Here is a 25,319-nt window from a genome sequence, read left to right on the forward strand (position 1 = left end):
GTCTATCTGCAGACTCAGTTGAATCAAACCCCTCAGTGAGTCGGGGTGTGTGGAGCACGCCAGTTCATCCAAAACTTCTGGACTCAGTCCATTTCTGTAAAAGTACATCAAAGCTGGATCATTGTACTCTGTCTCTTGAGACAAAACACGAAAAGCATTGGTGTACAATCCCACGGACCCCTTTCCCTGTCTCAGGGCCCCTAGTTGGCGGGCAACCGTCTCCTTCCTCTGGGGGTCTCGGAACATGTCCCCCATTGCATTCTTAAATGCGTCAAACTGGCGCAATATCTGGTCGTTGCAAATCAAATACGGGGTGGTCCATTTTGCCGCTTCCCCTTCCAATAAACTGATGATGAACGCCACCTTCGCATCATCAGTTGGGAACTCAGCTCTGCGCACCTGAATGTACAACTCACACTGGGCTAGAAACGTGGCAAACTGTTCACTCTGGCCCCCGTATCGCACAGGGAGCCCCACTGGAGACTTCACAGGGGCTGCTGCCCTGGAGGGCGCAGCCTGGGCTTGGGCAATCAAGGCACGAAGATTCTGGTTATCCAGTTGCAAGGCTTGCGTTGCGGCTCTGAGGTTCTGGATCTCGGCATACAAGGTTTCCATGGTGATGGGTACTCCCCCTCTTGCTCCGTTCTGGTCCATGTCATCCGCCATGGGAACAGATTCAAGTAGGGATGTTGGTTGAGTCAAACTGTCCCATTCAGAGCCGGAAGGACGAGGCTGGAGCGTAGGTGCAAGTAAATCTCGTTTTATTAGAGTAATGGATACATCAAAGGCATTGCGCTTCATAGAAAACCCTGCGTTAACTCACTAGAATTCCTAACTACACTCTAGACATGCTCTGCAGCGTGTGAAGGAAGTTGACTCAACGACTCCCCACTTTAAGCGGCAAGCTTATGAAGGGAACGTTTTCGAACGTAATCTCTGACTCCTACGTAATTCCTGTCTTTGCCCTGTCCGTTTCTCGCGGCGGAAGGAGCGCGGGGACAGAGGGCATGCTTCCAACGGCTCATCGGAAGACACCTGCTCCTGAGCAACAGGCTCAAGATCAGGGGGCTGTGCCACACTTGAATCCTCCTGGGAACTGCTTGGCAAGGGAGGAGCTGGCACTGTCTCTGGAGCTTCCCCCAACAAGTCTTCTGCATCAGCTGGGGGTGGCGCTCTCTGTTCCTCTGAGAGTGCAGTAACCGTGGGAATTGGCTGGTGTGCAGGCTGACCCCCTCCCGCAAGGTCCTGTCCAGACTCAACAATTTCCAACTCTGCTTCCTCTGGCAGCGGAGGCGCCTGAAACTCATGCCTCCCCCTTCCCTGTCCATTCTGGTTTAGCTGAGGCTCAACACAGGCCCCCATCTGCACTTTACTTTTAAAGCAGCATCATACCACTTTAAACAGGCATGGCTTCCTCCAAAGAATCCTAGGAACTGAGGGCTCATTCACATGGGAGGTGAACTCCATTTTAAAGACAAAGCTTTTCTCATTGTGACAGAGTTTAAAGGTTCACACTTCTTACCTTATATGAGCCCTCACTCCGCTGTTTTGCACTTACACTGAAGGGAAAGGGTCAATCGCACAGCTTCCTAATGACCATGCCCTCTTAAGGTCAAACTACCACTTCCTCTGGTTACCTTGGCAACGAAGCATGCTCAGTTTGTTCCAGAGTAAGTTTCATTAAAAAAAAAGGGAAAAATCCTCAAGCGCTATTGTTTGTATTTTCAGAATCCAGCAGAAATACAGATACTTGTTTGAACAGTGTTACACTTTTTGCACAAGTTAGGGAGGAAAGAAAAAAAAGCACCATTTGCAGCAGGCTTGCAGAACAGGAGCCAGCAGGAAATGACATGAACAAAGGGAGGAGGAGGGAGTGGGCGTGGACTCACAAAAGCATCAGAGCTAAGCATCTGCAAGCCCTAGAGATACGAAGCACAGACGTTTTTTCCTTCCCTTTTTTGTTTAAAATTTGATTGATTTGCTGCGGATTAAAAGGTAAAAGCAGTGTCTCACATTCGCCTTGCCTAAAATGTCATGTAAATGCTGCAAATTAAATGGGTCTGCAGTTAGCACCAGATTCACACTAAAGTCCCATGTGAACCAGCCCTGACTCCACTGTTTACAACCCCCCTCACATATGTATATTTATTATTTTATTCATTTCTATCCCACCTTTTCCCCAAAACTGGGACTCAAAGTGGCTTACAAAAATTAAGACAAATACAGATAAAAACATATAGATAAAAATGAACAAAAAGTTATTGTTAAAATGTAATTAAACTATCTACTGAATTAAAACCATTTAAAACATATCCATTAAAAAAACAAAAGCTAAACAGAACAGCACACTATTAAAAGCCCTTGCAGTCAGTTCCACAAAGCCTGTTGGAATAGAAAAGTTTTAACCTGCTGGTGGAATGGCAGCAAGGAGGGAGCCAGTCTAATCTCCCTCGGAAGAGAGTTCCAGAGCCTGTGGGCAGCCATCGAGAAGGCCCTCTCCTGTGTTCCCACCAGAAGTGCCTGAGAAGGTGGTGGGACCAAGAGAAGGGCCTTCTCCAAAGATCTTAGAGATTGAACAGGCTCATATGGGAAGATACAGTCCTTTAGACAGCCCGGGCCCAAGCTGTAAAGGGCGTGATAGGTCATAACCAGCACTTTGAATTGTGCTCAGAAACAAACTGGTAGCCAGTGGAGGTGTTGTAACAATGGAGTTATGTGCTCCCAGTAACCAGCTCCAGTTAACAATCTGGCCACAGCTCTTTGGACCAGCTGAAGTTTCAGAGCATTCTTCAAAGGCAGCCCCATGTAGAGCGTGTTACAGTAATCCAAATGGGATGTAACAAAGGCATGTGTCACATGGCCAAATCAGACATCTCCAGGAATGGGCACAGTTGATGCACTAATCTTAACTGTGCTAATGCACTCCTGCCCACCGCCAAAACCTGAGCATCCAGGCTCATGGCTGAGTCCAGGAGTTCACCCAAACTGTGAACCTGTGTCTTCAGGGGGAGCATCCAGCAACAGTTGAATTCCAATTCCCTGATCTCCTTAGGCTGTGAGCACACTAGTCACCTACAGCAAAGCATTTCCATTAGCCACACCTAGGGGAGCAACAGGTTGATCTGCCAATCAGTTGCAAAATCTGTTTGAAGCTGAATTTTTAAAAAAACTTGAGCTGATCACACCTGGTTTTACAGTAGAAAGGGGCAGGGTTTGACTAGCATTGTGTGCCCCAATTTTCAGAAAAGAAAGGTAGAAACGCACTGGAAGTATGTCTCTACCCTTAGTTTCAGCTGGCCAGGAGCACCTCTTGTCTTGTCTGGATTAAGCTTCAATTTGTTTGCCCTCATCCAATCCATTACTGATGACAGACACTGATTTAGAACTGAAGCAGCTTGCTGAATTTAGGTGGAAAGGAGAAACAGAGTTGGGTGTCATCAGCATACAGGTGGCACCGGACCCCAAAACTCTGGGCAACCTCTCCCAGCAGTTTCAGGTATATTCTAAATAGCATGGGGGTCATGACGGAACCCTGAGGAACTCCACAGGACAATGGCCAAGGAGTCAAACAGGAATTGCCCAACACCACTTTCTGGGCTCACCCCTCCAGAAAGGAATGGAGCCACTATAAAACAGTGCTTCCAAGCCCCATCCCAGCAAAGCGGCCTAGAAAGATACCATAGTCAATGGCATCGAAAGCCGCTGAGAGGTCCAGCAGAACTAACAGGGCCACATTCCCCCATCCAGTTCCCAGCATAGGTCATCCACCATGGTGAGCAAAGCCATCCCGTAGCCAGGCCTGAAGCCAGATTGAAATGGATCTGGGTAATCTGTCTCATCCAGAAACCCCTGGATCAGACCATCTTGTCCAGCAGAATCTACTCATAATGGTTAATTCAATATTGTATTTATACTTGCAAACTGAAGATAGCTTAAAGGGACTGTAATCCATGAAAGGTTACTGGATAAAAAATTGGTTAGTCTTTAAGATGCACAACAAGACTGTTTTGCTACAAAAGACTAACATGGCCAGCTCTCTGAAAACTGAAATAAAGGATGAATAGAGCTATTAAGTCAGTGAAATATGTAATTAAAAAATTAAGAAAGTTTAAAACAATATTGAATGAGCCATTGTGAGTTGATCCTGCCGGGCAAGGTGGTCTGATGCAACAGGAATCATCTTATGCAAGCTGTTAAGTAAGCTGTTAAAACGAATTTTGCATGACTTGGAAGTTTCAATCCCATTTTTGGTTTTAGAATCTGGAAGTTAAGAGTGCAATCCTATACACCTCTACTCAGAAGTTGGTGCTATTGAGTTCAACAGGGCTGAATCCCTGACAAGTAAATGTAGGACTGTAGCCTACGTAATACATTGGGGGGAAAGGGGGAGATAATCTTGCAAGTGTTATTTCAATAAGAATAAGATTTGAATAAGAAACATCCAGGTAACAAAATCCAGACTGGAAAAAGAAACCTGGCCTGCTCCTTTAAAAAGCAATGCTATGTAGGAGTTTAGCAGCCAAAGCTTTTCCAAAGCATGGCAATAACTATTAGTAATTACCAGCAACTATTGGAAGTAGAACAGTTTTTAAAGGCACAGATTTGACAACTGGCATCTTTACTTTTACTACAGTCGCCCTTCAACAAAAAAAATGTCAAAAACAAAGGTGAAGAAAGGAAGTGGAGCCAAAAAGCTGTGATTAGCGTGGTGTGGAAGGAAACTCTCTTCACAATAAAATTTAGGAGAAGCAATCAATTGGACAAGTTTTATTGCAATAAAGAAAATTACTGATGTACATCAGGAGTAACAAAGTCTGCCTCTCGAGCCATGGAAACACAGGGTTACATAGTAACAGCAGTCAGTTTCCATATATGGTAAGCAACATAGGCATGAGGAGGGGTTTTCAGAGCATGTGATGAGTGCACTCAAAGAGGCACTTACTCATCTTACTGATTCTAGTTCATACCAGTTCAAAGCATTCTACAGATCTGAAATCTTTCCCTAATCACTTGTTTTCTGCTAGCTAGCAATGTACTGTTACCCCACATCCTTGTAGCTTAGCAAAATGCAGCTTAATATGTGACCTTAAGGAAAGCCCTTTTGCTTTTATTAACAGATATGAGCATATTGATTATTGAATCCCTCTTTGTTGAAGAGGGACCCAAGTCCAGCCTTCCACAGTGGCACAATAGTTACATTTTTAATTTTTATTTTATTAGACTAGATTCTCTACATTTAATATTTTTAAAATGTTGCTCATCAGGATGCAATTCAAGATGTAACACTTCCAGCCTCACACACCCTTGCATCTTCCTGCTAGGAAAACGTTCACCTACTGAATTTCTGCCTCCCAGGTTGAAAACACAGACATAAGAAAGCCAACAAGTTGAAGCGTTTCCTGCTTAAGTAGAAAGTTCACCACAGCAAAGACACAGAATGAATGCAAAAGAAACAAGTAACTGTGTATTTTCAAGTACCACGGATAATTTGAACTGCCGATATAATATGCTGCTCTCCAACCAAACTTAAAATGTGAGTAACAAGAACTTTTACTAAGCTGTTAGCTCTTCATTACCTTTTAGAGCAAGTTGTGATTGTACAGCAAAACACAAAAACCTAATTAATAAAAACAACTTTCCCTGACCGGGAATCGAACCCGGGCCGCGGCGGTGAGAGCGCCGAATCCTAACCACTAGACTACCAGGGAACTGTGCAACAAGCCTTTCTTCTTTATCAAAAAGTATTCTATAGGTTTACCCCCTCAATCTACATACACCTATAAATGCCATTTCGCTTTTTTAAGCTAATTGACTTTCTGTTTCTGTACCTTAAAGCCTTCTATTTCGTACCCTACTTTGTAACCAAATTTAACGACATCGGCTCCGCCTCAACACAGAAGGCTAGTTTGGGTTTGTCAGTCACTGACAAGGAAAAAAGTATTTTTCTGCCACATTCTCGGCTATCGCGAGAATGGCTGTAATGCGTTTTTTTTTACTCGCCAGATTTCTCAACGCAGAGATACAGTTGTAGAACATCACATTCATTGTCTCCCTAGTAGAATTCCGGATTCACAATGAAATATATTTTTAAAATATCCTTCAGAACAGATCTATGGCCCATAGAAATCAAAGAAAAATACACGATTTTACTAGCAGTAATTAGATTCTAACATGCTCACATACACACCGTCCAAAAAACAAAACAAAAACAAAATAAATGCTGCCATTTATAACGTAGGTCTTATTTCATGTGGGGGAAAAAACCTTTTTTATTGGGACGGTGTAAAAGCCGGAACAGAACAGGTCGGAACGGGCCCTTTATAAAAGAAATTGATGCCAAAAACACTGGGGTGTGTTAGAGACACTTGAACAACATTTAGGAACAAAAACCATTCCGATAGGATTTTTATTAACCCTTTAACAACCAAAATGCCCTGCGTTCCGTTCCGGCTTTTACACCGTCCCTTTTTTATTTTAGTCTTTAAACATTTAACAAGCTGTCCTGCAAGTGCAAGTGCCAAATCAAGCATAACTCCCATATTAGTCTGTAACGGGAAATATATAAAGAAATAGCAAATAATTGTGGCAAAAATGGGCTAAAACGTCTATTATGTTATTAACTTTCGTCATGGATTCTCCCAAAGCTTATGCTATAATAAATCTGTCAATGATGTGCAAAATGGTTCCCAACCCACAAATATATCAAACGCCCCTAAATTGCCAAAAGAGGGTGAGGCTTGCTTAAGACAGCTCTGAAATACTGTTATCGTTGCAGATCAGAGGTGAAGTTGAGGCTGGACTGGATTCCCAGTCAAAAATCATCACATACACAAAATATTCCTCAGAAGCAGAAATGCCCCTTCAGACCTTCTCTTAGCCCAAACCCAGCTCTCAGGTGCACGCAGAAACTTGTCCTCCGTTGACTTGCCATCAAACATGATACACTAAAAAAAAGGGCAATCAAACAAATATTTCAAGGCGAAACACTTGCCGATTATAAAGGCCACCGTCTTTTATGCCGTCAGCTATTGGGGTTGGACGGTCAGGCTTGGGTGGGTGGGTAAGCGACAGCGGCTGCCCAATCACAGCTACGGTTGAATCCTGGATGTCTATTGCTTTTTATGAGCAGCTGTCCCTTTCGCCCGGGAAAGAGGTGGCGCTGGGATTCTGTCAAAACCGTAACAACCCCTCAGACTGGGTTGCCACTCTCACCTTTGTCTCTATGGTTTCTCATCAGAGAAATAGTAAGAAGAAGAGCTTGGAAAAGTTACTTTTTTGAACTACAACTCTCATCAGCCCCAGCCAACATGGCCACTGGATTGGGCTGATGGGAGTTGTAGTTCAAAAAAGTAACTTTTCCAAGCTCTGGGACAGCCCTAACAACACAGTCTTGCCTTCTTTCTATTGGAGCGCCTCATATGCTCAGCTGGAGCATAAGACAAAATAGAGACTTCACTCCTCGCCAGTCTCTGCGATGCTGTCCCCCTTTCTTCCTTGCATCTATTGAAGAACTGCACGCCCAGTTAGGAATCGGACATGTTACTGTAATTTCATTAGGTAGGACCCTGTCTTGAATACAAAGAACGGTGTTTCCACTCCGTCACTCACTTACACACACACAATATAAAGAAGCCCTTTAAAAGACAGAATTAAAGAGAAGGATACAATAAATGAAGAGCTGTTTCTTTAAGATTAGAGTTTCACCATAATCAACATAACACATACGCGAAGGCTATTTGGAGAATATTCCTATTCATTTTCTTTGCTTGCTTGCTCTTTTTATTTATTTTATTGATTGGTCGATTTCCCACTCAGTAGGCGCCCAGGGCGGCATTGTTTTGCATCAAGGTAGATAGGATACCTAATTTAGTTACCACTTAGTTCCCCTTCCTCAATCTGCTGTAGGTTATATAGATTTAGATGTAATTGATTGGGCGGGAGATAAATAAATAGATTAATATCCTTTTGTTTTTTATAAAGAGCAGACATGAGGCGATTTCACCTCGGGGCACCATTGCATGGCACTGATTGCTTCTCTCGCTATGCAGTAATGTATTTGAGATAAGGACCTCAGAATACAAACTGTGACAGTTTTAAGACGAATACTTTATTGCTTATCATGAAAGAGCAGGGTGATAGGGCTTGGAGTTCCGGTCCCATTGCGCGGTATCATCATCCGGGCAGTGGTTCTTACAGACAAACCCAACAGATGGAGCTTTCCTTCATTCTCGGGAGAAGGGTGATTTAGGCTGCACTCCGATTCACTCTTATCTGAGACTCGCTGACGAAGTGGGACTTCCTTAGGATGACTAGGCACGTAGCAGTTAACCTGTTCAATTCCGGCTTGTCATGCAGCTGTAAAAGACGCAGGATTTCAAACACGTAATTTAGGATGAAAAGTTTATCCCCCATCCGATCAATTGCTTCTAAAATCCAGATAATCTATAACAGATTAACCTATATAAGGGTATCTATAAAGATAATCATTTTATCACAACCCATCTTTGTTCTTACTGATGCAACTATTACTTTATTTGGTAATGCAGGCGATTATCATCAAACATTGATCCCGAGTGTTCTTTCATACACGGACTGCTTTTGCTTTCTTAGTTCGTACACAAGGAGATACAGGGGGGGGGGGGGCGGCGAGGAGAGAATTAAATATTGTTAAAAATCAACAGATCCTAAGAAGAAGGATTCATATATAAAAACGAGTTTTCTAAACTGTGATGGTACTGACAGAGAACTCCAAAACAATGCATTAGGATTTTTTTGGTGGGGAAGGTTAAAATTGTAGGTTGAACAGTACACTATTCTCAAGACATAAGAAAATCTCATAAGCAAATCAACTGAGGCTGCAATCCTAACCACTTTTTCCTTGGAGTAATCCACATTGAAATCAACAGAATTTACTTCTGAGTAGATGTGGTCAGGATAACATCCTAAAATGAATTAAAAATTAGAGCAATTAATCACTAAATCATAAAACCCAAAAAGAAATTAAATCAAGGCACAGATTTCTCAAAAATAGTGCAGAAAAAGCACGTATAAAACTAACACTTCCCTGACCGGGAATCGAACCCGGGCCACGGCGCCGAATCCTAACCACTAGACCACCAGGAAACTTAATCTTCACATTTTTCTTCTCCTTTATGTGCAAGAGATTTTGAGCTTTACAGGCTCTACAGAAAACATCCTAAAGGAACTTACATTAAATCTACAAAAAAATTAACATTCTCTGGCTGGGAATTAAACCCAGGCTGCAGCACTGAGCGCCAAGTCCTAACCACTAGACCACCAGGGACCTTCCAAACATACCTACAGCCAAATATATTCCATAGAAATAATGAGTTTGGTAATTGCAATTTGTGCAAAGTACACTGACTTCATTATACAGTGAGGTCTCTTATTATAACCTTTTTCAAGCTTATATATCTGCAACTACAGTAATGTTCCCACTACTCTCTCATTTATGAAGTCGTACAGGTGTTCAAATATATTTTCTGATTTATTGTGATCATGATAAGTATTCTGCGTAATAATGGGGAGGTAAGGGTACTGTGAGTAACAGACATGCAGACACATTTACAGATCCAACAAATAATAATGTCTAAATAAAAGAGGATTCACTATAAAAACTGTGAAATAAATACTCCCACAACAGAATTCCATCACAAAAATTGCAATGTAAAACTGTATAATATAGGCTAGAGTTCTAACCTCACTTACCTGGGTGTAAGCTCCACTGAATTCAATGGGACTTACTTTTGAGGAGACACAGTTAGGACTGTGGTGCTACTCTACAGTAAGTTCCACTGTACATATTCACTTACCTGGGAGTAAGCCTCATTGAACTCAATTGGACTTACTTTGAAGTATATGCTGTACTGTTTCAGTGCTGGGCATAAATAGGTACTGTACATAAAGAAGCAAAAATGATCAACAACCAAATTATAATTCTTTGGGTTACTGATACCGCTGCCTGAGTCACTGCCACTAAACAGTTCATGCCCTCTTGACAGCCAAAGTGCTAAAACAGGCTTTTAAAAAGATGCCCCAAACTGAGGAGCAAAATGCAGCAAAATAGTCTGATCCTGATCTTATATGCATGTTTACTTAATCATCATGTCCCACTGAATTCAAGAGGATTTACTCTGAAGCAATGTAGATTTGTGTGTCACCTTTGGTGTGCTAAAAAAAATCCCAAGAATTTACTCCTCTGCATTTGGTTTACCACATAGGATTGCTAGCTATTTTATGGCCCTACTCCTGTTTCTTCAATTAAGCAGATTAATTAGTTGATCAGATAATTATTAAGCAGATAAAGGTTCTTCTGGCTGCTGGAGATAAGTGGTAGGCCATTTCTGTATGACCACAAGAGCAGTGGGAAAATAATACACCCAACTGAGAGAAATGTGGGTCTCTGAAATACTCATTGACCGGATACATTCTTATCACAGTTTCCTACCATTTCCAATCTCAATGCATCCTACTTAACAATTTATTCCATGAGAACATGTAATGTGAAGGTGCACAAGACTTCTTGACTTTGCACAGGTGTGCAGAGGGCATAGTATCAGCAGGTGCAGTTTTTTACCCTTGAATGACAAACTGCACCTGCCAACATTTGAGAGTCTCTCTATGTTAAAGGTACAGTAACACCATTGTTTGCATCTGATCATGTTATTCTCCCAGCAGTTCCTGACTACTCTTTCTTCAAAATGTGATCTGAGAAACTGCTCCTTTCTGTAATAATAAAATGGCTGAGGTGCTTATGGCATGAAGAAAGGAGGAGGTTCTGAAAAATCTTCCTCGTTTCCCTGCATGCCTTCTCAAAGGCTCCCATACAATGGACAACACCATTCCAGTGTGGTGTAATGGTTAGGGTGTTGGCTCATAAACTGGGAAACCAGGGTTTGAATCTCCTCTCAGCCATGAAGCTCACTGGGTGATTTTGGGCCAGTCACAGTCTCTCAGCCTAACCTACCTCACAGGGTTGTTGGGAGGATAAAATGGGGAGGGAGAGAACCATGTAGGCCACCTTGAGCTCCCTGGAGGAAAGGTGGGATATAAATGTAATCATAAATAAACAAGCAAATTCTTCCTCTGACTTCTGGCACACTACTGGTCATCTTAGTTGAGTTGTGTGCTGCACTTGCAACAGAACCCAGATAAAAATGAAGGTAAATCACCTTGGCCTACTTTTCAGTGCCAGATCTCAACTCTGCAATATATATTTATGATTTCCCTCACTGAGACTTTGTTTCCTAAATGAGGCTCTGTGCTCTTAACAGCTGAACAGATAGAAACTCAAGGTGATGATGCAATGATACACAAAGCTACAAGCTGAATTCTTGCTCTGTAATGAAAGGTACGGAATCTTTGTCTGATACAACAGACCACAGCCTTTTTATTCACATTTGAGTAAGCACAACCAGCATTTCTATAAGTAAGGGCAAGGGCTTCTTGGTTTAGGATATGACACTTTGGCAAGTTTGGGCCTAGCACTTCTTAAAGCAAAAGTCAAAAAGACAACCCTCTTCCGCCCCCTCTATTTGTTTAAAACAGGGGCGGGGAAGTTGATGCCCTCCCAAAATGGTTGAACTCCAGCTCCCATCAGGCCCAGAGGGGCACAGCTTCCACATCTGTGGCCATAGTTTAAAGCGCTGTTTAGAAACAGAAGTTGTTGAAGGCCGGAAAATGGCACTTAATGGGCTGGCCCTACCATTAGGCAGATTGGGACAGCTGCCTCAGGTGGCTAATTTTGGATATCACAAACTGTTACTTTATTATTGTGGTATTTTTACCCCCAGGGAAAGGCACTTATGGGATTTTTCTGCTGGAGATGCCAAAATAACTTGGGCTAGCTTTGGTTATCATATACCTTGTCTTAGGGAGAAGGCTTTGGGTTGAAAAACAACACATATTTTAAAAAAGCTCATGATTTTGATAAAACCTGTGGTTGGGACTACTGAACAGCTGAAATTAATTCTACAGAATATGATTAAGCATAAAAGCCAATTTAAAAGATGTACATGTGCTATAAACATACATAATATTTGATATGTGTAAATGGCACTTAATATGAACAATAATTACAAATTAATGTTTTTGCCAGATTTTGGGGAACTGCTCCTGGGTGACAAAGAAAGGAAAGTTGGGTACCTGATTGGGGGAGATGAAGAAATGCCTGTCACGCTACCCTTTCCTTTCCCTTTGTGGAGATAGATACTGTGCACATTTATTTTGCTGGGTCACACCGTTCTGATGTGGGCGGAGCTGGGGCTCTGCTTGGAGGGAGGAGCCGGCTCTGGTGAAGCAAATACTTTGGGGATTTGTCGGGCTGAGCTACGGGGGAAGGGAGGGAGCGTGTGGTGCGGGGGTGGGGTGACTGGGCTGTGCTTCTGCCTTGGGACCATGCTATCGCGGCGACTGCTGCTGTCCTTGCAATGCCAGGGGAGGGCCGGGAGCTGCGCGTTTTGGACGGCCGGCTGAACCGCGGCGGCTACGGAAAGTCCTCGCAAACGCATTTTCTCTTTCCTTGGCGGCTGTTGTAGATCCTACAACAGCTCCCTTTCCCCTGCCACTCTTCTGATGCTTTAACTCGTCTTCAGCTACCCGCCCCTTCCTGGGGAGACTGGAGGGATCTCCATTTGGCATATTTGCGGAGGACCTTCCCAGCGGCAACGGCGGCCACAAATGCCCGATTCTAGACTGACAAGCTCAGATCTCCCGTCACGCACCTTCTGGAGGTGGGTATTAGATGGGCTCCTTTACTCTTCTGGGATATACCGCGCTAGGGAACGAGGAACAACTATCGCAGGCCCCAGATGTTCGCTCTTTTAAAAACATCAGGCTGGGATGCATCACGAACTAAGAGGGGAGGGGGGAGAGAGAAACATAATTTGTATACGTATATGCCGCATTCCCCTTTCGAATGAGCATTTCAGGAGCACCTATTCGGCCACTCATTGGGAAAGGGAAGCGGGCAGATCAGGAGGGGAGAGAGGGGAAGCGCCTTGGCTTGGCTGCCTTCAGCCGCAAGCACTTGTTTTCTTTGGCTTGCCTGCCAGACGCTTGCCAAAGAGGCAGGTTCAGGGGCGAGCCTGGGGCGAACAGGCTCAACGATGCAGCTTCAGGAGGTGGGTGTGGCTACTGCGCTGAGGAAGGGGCAGATCCGTTAGTTCACTTCCTCCGTTATTGTCCTGAGATGATGTACTGGAACAGCTTGCCATCCCTCCCAACTTTAATACGGCTTCTCATTTGCCAGAGAATGTTTACCTCTTTATACAGCCGGATTTAATCTTCCTTGGACAGAAATTTGAGGTAAAGGAGGAGGTATATAGGAGTAATGCTTGTGACCCTGGTTTGCATATATGGTGTGGGATTATTTTTGAAACGTGACTTAAAAAAAGACACTTGGTAATGTGGGGTAAGAATCTATTCCAGAGATACATTCATGCATGCAGAGACAGGTATACAACTAATATTTCTGCTTGTATAGCAAAACCTCAAATTGTGTATAATTTACAAGAGAGAACAGGTGATTCCCATAGCCACTTACAAGCAAAACGCACTTTGAAAGAAGGAAGTGGACTATTTCTGGATTCTCATAATCAGGATGTCTGCAGTTTCCTGACCCCCAAAGGTTTCTTGTGTATTAAAAAAGAGGCGGGGGAGAGAAGGTTTGCATACAGTGCACTATAGGCCTTGGACATAGACAAAAACAAGGTGCAGCATTGACAATTGCTAAGTATTGTGTTAAAATACATTACTAAACATGTAAACAGAAAAAAGTTTGTGTTGGTTGTTGTTCGTTTGTATGTTTATAATAACTATTTATGTAGATGCCACTTTACAAAGAAGAGATATGACAGGTGAGGGAGAGGCTTACAATCTTAAAAAAGACACCAAAACAATAAAGGAAGGGAATATTCTGCCTTTGACAGGTTGCTAACTTACTAATAACATCTTAATTTTATTTTGTTTTTGTGTTTCTTTAGCAAAAGAACAAAATACAGGAATGGATAATAAGAAAGCCCTAATATTGCAGCATGGTTACAGATGCATATCCCTGCTCCCTCTCTCTTTTCCCCAACAGTTTCAGAACTCTCAAACCATATTTGCAGCCCAATTTATGAATATTTATGTGTGTTTTGCTTGATAGGTAGGACTTCCTCCAAAGTAAAGATGCATAAGAATGCAGCCTTAACAAACTGCTTTGGTGAGAACCATATAATACTTAAGCTAGGATAATATCTTTTTATTACTTGAAGTTAATGAGCATGGCACAAATTGTTACATAACCTCCTTAACCATAATATATGTTAATATATCAGCAGGGAAGAAGAACAGAAAGGAAGTTGATTGAAATACAGTTCACTTGACTTAATAAAGAGCTTGCTAAAGTTTTTATAAATTTGCCTTCATTGGTTGTAAAAATCCATTGTGACAGTACAGTTTCATACCCAGCATCATAGTTACAGGGTTTGGAATTATGTCAGTTAGAAATGAGAAATAAAAAAACAGATTCTCTGGCACTGTTTGGCACAAGGCCTGGATGTTTTGTTTTGTTTTTAATCTGTCCTGTATTTGGCTTTGATCGCCATTAAATTTTGAGTAAATATGCAGTTATGTGTGTTTATTGAGAATGGTATTTTCGTACTGTTACTGTGTTTATTTACAAAGTTGTAACAGAAACAACTGGGATTTTAGTTTAAAATTATAAATATTTGCCAAGTAATTGATTCTGATTTGTTTGAAATGGTTGTGTGTATGTACTCGAACAATATTTAACAGGTGTTTTGAAGAGGGCCCTCCTAGTGCATGAGCAAATATTTACAACTTTCTAAATTGATGTGTGTAGAAAAGATAACTCCAAGTCAGGTTACACATTGAAACACCAAAAATCATTTAAGGAAATGCATAGCATAGAAATAAGTCAAAATGGAAACTTGCCCAGGATTTATGCAAGATTTGCATGTGGAAGATTGCCATAAAATTAGCAAATTAAGTATGTGCCTGAGACTCTAAATTCTATACCCACTTACCTGGGAGTAAGTCCCATTGAACTTATTTCTGATTAGACTTGCCTAGGATTGTACTGTAACTGTATTTGCATGGTTAAGCCTGATGTAAGTGATGCACCCTTGCTTTTGAGTTTCATGTGTCTCTTGAAGATCTTTTTATGCTGACAGGGCTTTGTAGCTGTTGAATTTTTAATTTTTTGATTAGCCAGTAATGATTATCTGTATTGTTTGTAATGGTGTTTTGTGTTTTATTTATTTATTTATTTATTTTATTTCATTTTTAAACCGCCCATAGCGAATAGCTCTCTGGGCGGTGTACAAAAGATTAAAAGTACAGAAATACAAAATATCACAATAAATAAACTGAAACAAAGAGATTTAAAATTGTAACATTAAACGCTTTAAAATGCCTGGGAGCATAGCCAGGTCTTAACCTGGCGCCGAAAAGATAGAAGCGTCGGCGCCAGGCGTATTTCTTCGGGGAGGCTATTCCACAATTCGGGGGCCACTACAGAAAAGGCCCTAGATCGAGTAACTGTCCTCCGGGCTTCCCGATGGGTTGGTACCCGGAGGAGGGCCTTAGACGCTGAGCGAAGTGACCGGGTCGGTTCATAGCGAGAGAGGCGTTCCATAAGATACTGCGGTCCCACGCCGTGTAAGGCTTTATAGGTCAAAACCAGCACCTTGAATCTGGCTCGGAAGCAAATAGGTAGCCAGTGCAAACGGGCCAGAACAGGTGTTATATGCGCTGACCGGCTGGTCCTCGTCAGCAGTCTGGCTGCTGCGTTTTGCACTAGCTGAAGCTTCCGAACTGTCTTCAAGGGCAGCCCTACGTAGAGCGCATTACAGTAATCCAACCTAGAAGTTACCAGAGCATGAACAACTGAGGCGAGGTCATCCCTGTCCAGATAGGGGCGTAGCTGGGCTACCAACCGAAGGTGGTAGAATGCATTCCTTGCCACCGTGGCCACTTGCGCCTCCAGAGACAAGGAAGGATCGAAAAGAACCCCAAGACTACGAACCTGTTCCTTCAAGGGGAGTGTAACCCCATCTAGAACAGGGTAAGCATCCACCATCTGGGCAGGGAAGGCATTCACCAACAGTGTCTCAGTCTTGTCTGGATTGAGTCTCAGTTTATTAGCTCTCATCCAGTCCATTATCACGGTCAGGCAGTGATTCAGCACATCCACAGACTCACCTGTAGAAGATGAAAAGGAGAAATAGAGCTGCGTGTCATCAGCGTACTGATGGCAACGCACTCCAAAACTCCTGATGATGGCACCCAGAGGCTGCATGTAGATGTTAAAAAGCATGGGGGACAAAACCGACCCCTGAGGGACTCCACAATGGAGAGTCCAAGGAGTTGAGCAATGTTCCCCAAGTACTACCTTCTGGTGACGATCCGCCAAGTAGCGGAACCACTGCCAAGCAGTGCCTCCAACTCCCAACTCCGCGAGTCTCCCCAGAAGGATACCATGGTCGATGGTATCAAACGCCGCTGAGAGATCAAGGAGAATCAACAGAGTCACACTCCCTCTGTCCCTCTCCCGACAAAGGTCATCATACAGGGCGACCAAGGCTGTTTCAGTGCCAAAACCAGGCCTAAAACCGGATTGAAACGGATCCAGATAATCGGTCTCATCCAAGAGCACCTGGAGCTGACCGGCAACCACCCGCTCCAGAACCTTGCCCAAAAAGGGGACATTCGCCACCGGTCTATAGTTGTTCAGGTCATCTGGGTCTAAGGAAGGTTTCTTTAAGAGAGGTCTTACTACTGCCTCCTTGAGGCTACTAGGGACTACTCCCTCACTCAAGGAGGCATTTATCACTTCCTTGGCCCAGCCGGTGGTAGTAGTCCTGCTAGCCTTCACTAGCCAAGATGGACAAGGATCTAGAGCAGATGTGGTCGCCCGCACCAATCCAAGTACCTTGTCCACTTCCTCAAGCTGCACCAACTGAAACTCATTAATGTTGTGCACGTCCCGGATATTTTATGATATGGCACTATAGAATTGCTTTTATTAATAAATAAAAGACATAATCCTTAATCACAGTTAGTGTTAACCATAGTTCACCTTGATGGTTAAGATCCCAAAAGTACAGTGAAACATTTTAGTTTGCTGGGTGGCATATAAACACCAGTGGACACTTATATGGTGAGATTCGGGAGATGAACCTATCATCTTCCAAGCACATAGGCTGAAGAGGCAGAAAACTACCCTAACCATGGTTTTGTTGGTGAACATGAGATACTTAACCATGTTTTGCAAACCCACTTGAAACCGTGATTTCATACCCTAGTATGCTGTCTTTTGAATTCTTCACCAAGATTTGAGGATTCATAAATAACACTAAGCCATCATTAACATCTACATAGTATCTTAATTGTGATTTTATGGCAGCCATGACAACCATGGGGCTATCCCAATTAATATCTGGTCCCACTCATTCAGCAGGTCAGACCCTTGACCTTGTCTTTTATGCACGACAGGAGGATAATGAGCCAGGAGAGGCGGATCTTTCAATAGTTCCGCTATCATGGTTGGATCACTATCTGGTCAGTTTTAGACTAATTGCGACTCATACCCCCTGCTGGGATAAGGGACCGATTAGGATGGTCCGCCCTAGGAGATTAATGGATCCGGCTGGATTCCTGTCAGCTCTTGGGGAATTCCCTGTCTTTCAAGTAAGTGATTCTGTCGAAGCCCTGGTCGCACTTTGGAATAGCTCTATGACCAGGGCTATAGACACAATCGCTCCTGAGCGCCCCTTCGGGCGTTCCAGAGCAAAATCAGCTCCATGGTTTTCTGGGGAGCTGATGGCGATGAAACGCACTCTTAGTGGTCTAGATCGACGGTGGCAGAAAACTCGCAATGAATCTGACTGACTCCTGGTTAGAATATTCTCCAGAATCTATTCGGCTACCAGACGAACCGCGCAAAAGGCTTTTTTTACGGCTTCTATTTCTTCAGCCACTAATCAGCCAGCGGAACTATTCCGAGTGGTCAAAAGTTTACTTAACTGTGACCAGTCTGAAATTAATGTGGACCTTTCACCAACTCGCTGTCAAGAACTTGCCACTTAGTTTGCAAATAAGGTCGATCAGATTCGCTCCGACTTAGACACCAATATTGATGCAGTCTCTAAGGATGTACCTTTGGCCTCTGTCTGTCCTATTAAGATGGATTATTTTTATTTTATTTTATTTATATACCGCCCTAAGCCTAACAGCTCTCTGGGCGGTGTACATAAAAGGTAACAACTCAGTATATAACTTCAATAAATATAAAAGGCAAAAACCAAAAACAAACAAACAACAACAAAAACCAAACAACATCATAATATAACACTAGTAAAATACAATTACAATTCTTTTCAACTTGTTCAACCTGGAGATGTAGATAAGCTTCTTGGAGAAATGAGACCCAGCACCTGCCCACTTGACCCTTGTCCATCTTGGATCTTAAAACAAGCTAGAGGGGGGCTGGTCTTATGGGTATGTGGGGTAGTTAATGCCTCCCTTCAACAAGGCTTTCTTCCAGGATGTCTGAAAGAGGCATTAGTAAAACCATTGTTGAAAAAACCCTCGTTAGACTCGCTATGTTTGAGTAATTATCAGCCAGTCTCCAACTTACCTTTTCTTACCAAAATAGTGGAACGGGTGGTGGCTACCCAATTGCAACATTTCCTAGAGGAAACAGATTACCTCAATCCATTCCAATCTGGTTTCAGACCTGGCCATGGGACTGAGACGGCTTTGGTCGCCTTGGTGGATGACCTGCGTAGGGAACTAGACAGGGGGAGTGTGTCCCTGTTAATTCTCCTCGATCTCTCAGCGGCCTTTGATACTATCGACCATAGTATCCTCTTGGACCGTCTAGCCAGGATGGGACTTGGGGGCACTGCTTTGTGCTGGCTCCGTTCCTTCCTGGAGGGTCGGACCCAGAAGGTAATCCTTGGAGGCTCTTGCTCAGCCCCTTGGCCCCTGTCTTGTGGAGTCTCTCAGGGTTCTGTTCTGTCTCCTTTGTTATTTAATATCTATATGAAGCCGCTGGGTGAGGTCATCCGGAGGTTTGGAGTTCAATACCATCAATATGCAGATGATACTCAGCTTTATTTCTCCTTTCCTCCTGATACCAAGGAAGCTGTCCAACCCCTGAACCAGTGCCTGTCCTCAGTGATGGATTGGATGAAAGAGAACAAGCTGAAACTAAATCCAGACAAGACATAAATGCTCTGCATCAGTCGTGGGACAAACCTGGAAATAGGGAATTTGCCTGTGTTGGACGGGGTTACACTCCCCCTAAAAACTCAGGTTTTCAGTTTGGGTGTGCTTCTGGACTCGGCTTTGAATTTTGAAGCACAGGTTTCTGCAGTGTCCAGGAGCGCTTTCGCCCAGTTAAGACTGGTTGGCCAACTGCGTCCATTTCTAGAGATGTCCGATCTGACGAGAGTAACACATGCCTTAGTTACATCCCGGTTGGATTACTGCAACGCACTCTACGTGGGGCTGCCTTTGAAGACAGTTCGGAAGCTTAAATTGGTTCAACGTGCAGCAGTGAGAATGTTGACGGGAGCAGGCCTTCGAGCCCATACAACGCCTTTGTTACAACAACTCCACTGGCTGCTGCTTCGCTTCTGGACTCAATTCAAAGTGCTGGTGTTAACCTTTAAAGCCCTACACGGCTTGGGCCCTGTCTATTTGTCTGACCGGTTGTCTCGTTATGAACCTTCCTGTTCTTTGAGGTCCTCAGAAGAAATACTTCTTATGATCCCTCCAGTCTCACAAGTTCACTTGTCAGGAACCAGAAATAGGGCGTTCTTGGTTATAGCTCCTAGTCTCTGGAATGCTTTACCGATTGAGGTTCGGTTGGCTCCTTCACTTGCGGCATTCCGCCGTCAGGTGAAGACGTTCCTTTTTCGGGTTGCGTTTAACTATACGTAGAATAGGAATTTTAATAAATCATGGTAACGAGTATATAATTATTGTATTTTTTAACTGTATTCGATCTATGTAGATTTGGTATCTTATTGTTTTATTCTTTTTTATGTACTGGTTTTAGGTTGTTTGCCGCTCTGAGTTTCTGGGAAAAAAAATAGAGCAGGCTAGAAATATTTTAAATAAATAAATAAAACAAAATATAAATGAAAATGCTAACAGAAGGTATCAGTTTGCAGTGCTAAGTCTTGAAAAATGTGAGGATCAATGTGAGATTCTTAGAATATGTGTGCAGAAAGCCCAGTAATGGCACAAAACTCAGTAATGGTTTCCAGTTCCAGTGGCACAAAACCATTTCCAGGAAGTGAGAGGAGTACTGAGAGATTAACAGCAGAGTGAAGAATTTCAGCAGATGTAATTCATGTTGACCTTGCACTTCAGTGTTATGATAGGTTGCAGTCCGTTCCAGCAAAGGGAACTGCAAGGATGCTGCCATAGAGATCTGGAAGGTGAACTCTAGTATAAAGGTCAAATGGGAGGAGCCTGAGCAAGCACTATGGATCTTGTATTCATTCTCTTAATAAAGCTTTAGTCATAGCAAGCAGGTTTCTGTCTTCTCTGAGTAAAGAAAGCACTATTAAAATATGGTGTCAGAAGTTAATCTACTTTTCTGAAGAAAAGGAGGGCTCAGGCACCACTGCTTACAAAGGTACACTGGTGGCAGAAGAAGATACTTTGGCAATGCCAGCCATTATGATTCCAGTTCCAGGGCCCATGGACATGGCAGGTGATATTTTTAATAACTGGATGTTTTTCAAAGCGCAGTGGGAGAATTATGAAATGGCAACAGGACTGGATGGCAAATATAAAAAGATTAGGGTTGCAACACTGCTATCAGTGATGGGAAAAGAATGTAATTTGCTCCAGCAGCACCTTGATACTACAGCAGCAACAGACAAGATCCCTCCAAATTGCTAGAAGCCCTGCAAAGGCATTTTGAACCTACTAGAAATGTTATATATGAACGCTATCTCTTTAACAAATGAGCACAAGAACCTGATGAAACTACAGATCAATATGCTGCTAAATGGTGCAAAAAAGCAGATTCATGTGCATATAGCACTTTGAAAGAAGAATTGATTAAAGTCAGATTGGTTATAGGCATTACGGACAAGGGAGCACAGACGAGAATGCTCCGAAAGCCTGCCTTGACTCTTTAGGAAGCCATAGACACATGCAAGGCTAGTGAACAAACCCTTGTGCAAATGCAAGAAATGCACCCTTCAGAAGCTGACAGCATGCATTATATCATCAAAAATAAACATTCAAACATGCATATGCCATCATGCAAAAATAGTGCTGAGTAATTCAGACAGTGATATTTTCTACATGCATGCCATCAAAAAAATGCATACTAAGACAAAAAAATGGTTTGTCAAACTTGTATTAGCACCTTGCCCAGAAAGTTTGCAGTCCTGGCTCAAGCAAGACACTGAATGTCAAATAGACAGTGGTGCATCTGTAGATGTAATGGGTTACAGAGATTATCTCAATATTATGCAAGATGGAGAGGCAAAGCCATCACCAAGCAAAGCTAAGCTGAGACTATATGATGGCACAATTAGGTCAGTGTGTGCTGCAGGTAGAATATCAAGGAAAAAGATATCAGTATTCCACACTGGGAATTCCAGACAAAAGCCCCTCCTATCAGCAAGCACGAGTGAACGTATGAAACTGGTAACATTAAATACTACACAAGACATACATACACTCAGACTTGAAGCCAACAGTACCTTGGCTATGGGACAAGTACAAGGTGGCATAGCAAAGGCACAAATTCTAAAAAATTACCATGATGTCTTTGACGGACTTGGCTATCTTCCAGGCACCTTACATTTCAAAGTGGATGACACTATGCAGCCAGTGCAACATATGCCATGCAGAGTCCCTGTCACATTAAAAGACAAAATCATAACTGCAATAAGAGAAATGGAGAAAGATGGAATAAGTGCCAAAGTGACAGAACCTACCAAGTGGATAAGATGCATGGCAGCCATAGAGAAACCTGGTAAACTTCGCATCTGTATAAATCCAAGTAATTTAAACAAGGCATTATTACGAGCTCACTACCAGATGCCCACCATAGAAGAAATCTTACCAGACCTTGACAAGGCAAAAATATTCTCTGTCTTAGATGCAAAAGATGGGTATTGGCAAATCTTATTAGATGAAAAAAGCAGCCACCTTACTACAGTTTGGACCTCAGAAGGATGTTATATGTGACTGCGAATGCCCTTTGGAATAAAACCAGCAGCAGAAGAGTATCGGCACTGCCAACAAGATGCACTGACAGGTCTCAAAGGAATCAGTGTAATTGCAGATGACATTTTGGTGTATGGCTGTGGAGATTCAGTGGAGAATGCCATAGCTGACCATGATCACAACCTCATCTCTCTCCTGGAAAGGGCGAGAAAAGTCAATCTGAAACAGAATAAAAATAAGATGAGGCTACGACTGACAGCAGTACCCTATATGGGACACCTCCTAACATCGCAAGGCTTACAACCAGATCCAGAAAAGGTGAGAGCTATAAAGCAGATGCCTAAACCATCAAATACCAAATCTCTTCAGCAGTTACTGGGATTTATTAATTATCTGACCAAATTTCTTCCTTGCCTTTCTGATGTTTGTGAGCTTCTCAGACGACTATTGGGCACAGGTGCAACTTGGGTGTGGTTACCTCAACATGATGCAGCCCTCCAACAGATCAAAGACTTAGTTAGTAGGCATCCCGTGTTGAAATATTATGACAGAAATGAAGAGGTCACCATCCAATGTGACGCCAGTGAAACTGGCCTGGGTGGTGTACTTTTGCAAAAAAGACAGCTTGTTTTTGCATCAAGGTATTTATCACAGACTGAATGACATTATGCCCAAATTGAAAAAGAATGCTTAGCAATAGTATTTGCTTGTGAAAAATTTGACCAATATATACGAGGTCAGAAATGCATCAAGGTTGACAGCGATCATAAGCCTCTAGAAATTATTTTAAAGAAGTCATTGCTATCAGCTCCAAAAGGCCTCCTATGCATGCTTCTTAGGCTGCAATGCTATCCCTTGAAGGTACAATATATAAAAAGGGAGCCGAGATGTACATAGCGGATCTCCTATCCAGAGCACCCTTGCCACATGACAGGCACACTGACAAGCAAGACTATGATATACTCAATTCCCTTGAAGCTCAAGCCAGACAAAAGGAAATAGAAAGCATTAATCAAGCTGCTTATATGCCCATCTCACATCAAGGACTTCAAAGAGTCCAGGAACATACTTGACAGGACAAAGAGCTGCAAGTATTGATCTCTGTTGTCTTAGCAGATTGGCCAGACACCAGGGACAAAGCTCCAGTGTCTACTCAATAATACTGGAACTATCATGATGAATTAAGTGTTCAAGATGGCATCATATTCAAAGAACACTGAATACTCATTCCAAAGGCCATGAGAAAAGACATTATCAAGAATACATTGCAGTCATTCTGGGATAGAAGGATGTTTGCGGAAAGCTAGAGATGTGGTATACTGGCCAAACATTACCAGTGACATCAGAGACCTTGTACGCAACTGTGATGTGTGTGCTGAGTTCCAAGCCAGTCAGCAAAAAGAACCATTGGTGATATACAGCATTCCTAACAGACCATGGAGTAAGGTAGGGATGGACCTTTTCACAGAAAATGACAGCAATTCTAGTAACTACTATTCTAGTAACTACTATTCAGACTTCTGGGAAATGGATAAACTGCCAGATACAATATCAGCAACTGTAATAGAAAGAATCATGAACCACTTCAGCAGACTTGGCATACCTGACTGTGTGACTTCAGATGGTGGGCCACAGTTCACTTGCAAAGAATTTGCCACATTTTCAAAAGACTGGGAATTTCACTACATAATGTCATCTCCCTATAACAGTCAGTCTAATGGCAAAGCTGAATCAGCTGTCAAAATTGCAAAAACTCAAAGAAAATTGCAAGAAATAAAGAAAACATATGGCAAGCTATCCAGGAGTGGAGAAATACTCCAACTGCTGGCATGAATAGCAGCCCAGTGTAAAGACTTATGTCCAGAAGCACACAGTCCTTTCTACCTACAGCTCTTGCATTATTGAAACCCAAAATTGCAATGAAAGTCACAGATCAGCTGCAACACAAACACAATGAAACTGAAAGCTACTATGACAGGGATTCAAAAGAGCTACCACCTCTGCACACTGGAGATTCTGTAAGTGTCCAATTATTTCCTCAAGACAAGACATATCCTTAAATGAAAGGAACATGCATGGGACAAATGAATCTGCACACTTATATTGTTGAAATTAATGGGTGCTCATATTGCTAGAATTGTAAGTTCATTCACCTAATGAGTCCTCAAGGACTTAAAGACACCTCAGATGTGGTGGATGATGATATACAGGATAATTCCATCATTCCATGCGCTCATGAAGGTGCACACCATGCTCCAGGCCCTGAACCATAAAATCAAGAGACACATGTAACTATCACCAACACAGAACAGTGACCTTGTCAAGAGTACACATACCTGCAATCATATCAAAGCACCTAAACGATACACAGATTTTTGTATTAGATGACTGATAGGCAGCTTAATTATCAGTCACTCAGAACCAGTGCTACTTTCAAGTTAATTGTTTAGTTGAGGTTATACTTACATTGTTTGTATGTTCTTATAACAAATATGACATCGCGGATGTTATAATAAGTTGCAGTTCAATCTGCAAGGGAACTGCAAGGAGACTGCCAGAGAGATGTGGAAGCTGAACTATAAAGGTCAAATGGGAGGAGCCTGAACAAGCACTATAGAAAATGGAAATGGACTGCCTTCAAGTCGATCCCGACTTATGGCTACCCTATGAATAGGGTTTTCATGGTAAGCAGTGTTCAGAGGGGGTTTACCATTGCCTCCCTCTGAGGCTAGTCCTCCCCAGCTGGCTAGGGCCTGCTCAGCTTGCCACAGCTGCACAAGCCAGCCCCTTCCTTGTCCCCAACTGCCAGCTGGGGGGCAACTGGGCTGCTTGGGATTATGCATCTTGCCCACAGGTGGCAGGGCACGTAATCCCTGAGCCACTCACTGTGGGGGTGAACTTTAGCTGGCCCTTGACACCCAGGAGACACACGGGGATTTGAACTCATAGACTCTGGACTCCCAGCCAGGCTCTCCTCCCTACTGTGCTATACCAGCTGAAACAAGCACTATAGATCTTGTATTAATTCTCTCAATAAAGCTTTAGTCATAACAAGCAGGTTTCTGTCTTCTCTGAGTAAAGAAAGCACT

The 25,319-nt window shown here is 42.9% G+C and overlaps 1 protein-coding gene and 1 non-coding gene across 8 annotated transcripts in view; one reads left to right on the forward strand and one right to left on the reverse strand.

Annotated features, from left to right (window-relative positions):
• Positions 1-5,636: 5,636 nt before the first annotated feature.
• Positions 5,637-5,708, reverse strand: TRNAE-CUC (transfer RNA glutamic acid (anticodon CUC)). The gene has a single exon. It is a non-coding gene; the product is annotated as a tRNA-Glu (tRNA).
• Positions 5,709-11,081: 5,373 nt separating this feature from the next.
• The window catches only part of NCOA7 (nuclear receptor coactivator 7), a 123,242-nt gene continuing 109,004 nt past the window's right edge, over positions 11,082-25,319 (forward strand). Inside the window, exons 1-3 of one of the 7 annotated variants that reach the window (XM_061623769.1) lie at positions 11,082-11,183; positions 11,295-11,371; positions 12,615-12,752. The gene's annotated coding sequence lies outside the window, so the exon portion shown is untranslated. Of the gene's footprint in view, positions 11,372-11,543; positions 11,755-12,149; positions 12,314-12,363; positions 12,753-13,032; positions 13,327-25,319 lie in introns of those variants that run through there. The other 6 variants (XM_061623773.1, XM_061623768.1, XM_061623770.1 and 3 more) reach the window with 6 other exon arrangements.

Source organism: Rhineura floridana, chromosome 4 (genome assembly GCF_030035675.1).
Source record: "Rhineura floridana isolate rRhiFlo1 chromosome 4, rRhiFlo1.hap2, whole genome shotgun sequence".
Classification (NCBI taxonomy): Eukaryota; Metazoa; Chordata; class Lepidosauria; order Squamata; family Rhineuridae; genus Rhineura; species Rhineura floridana.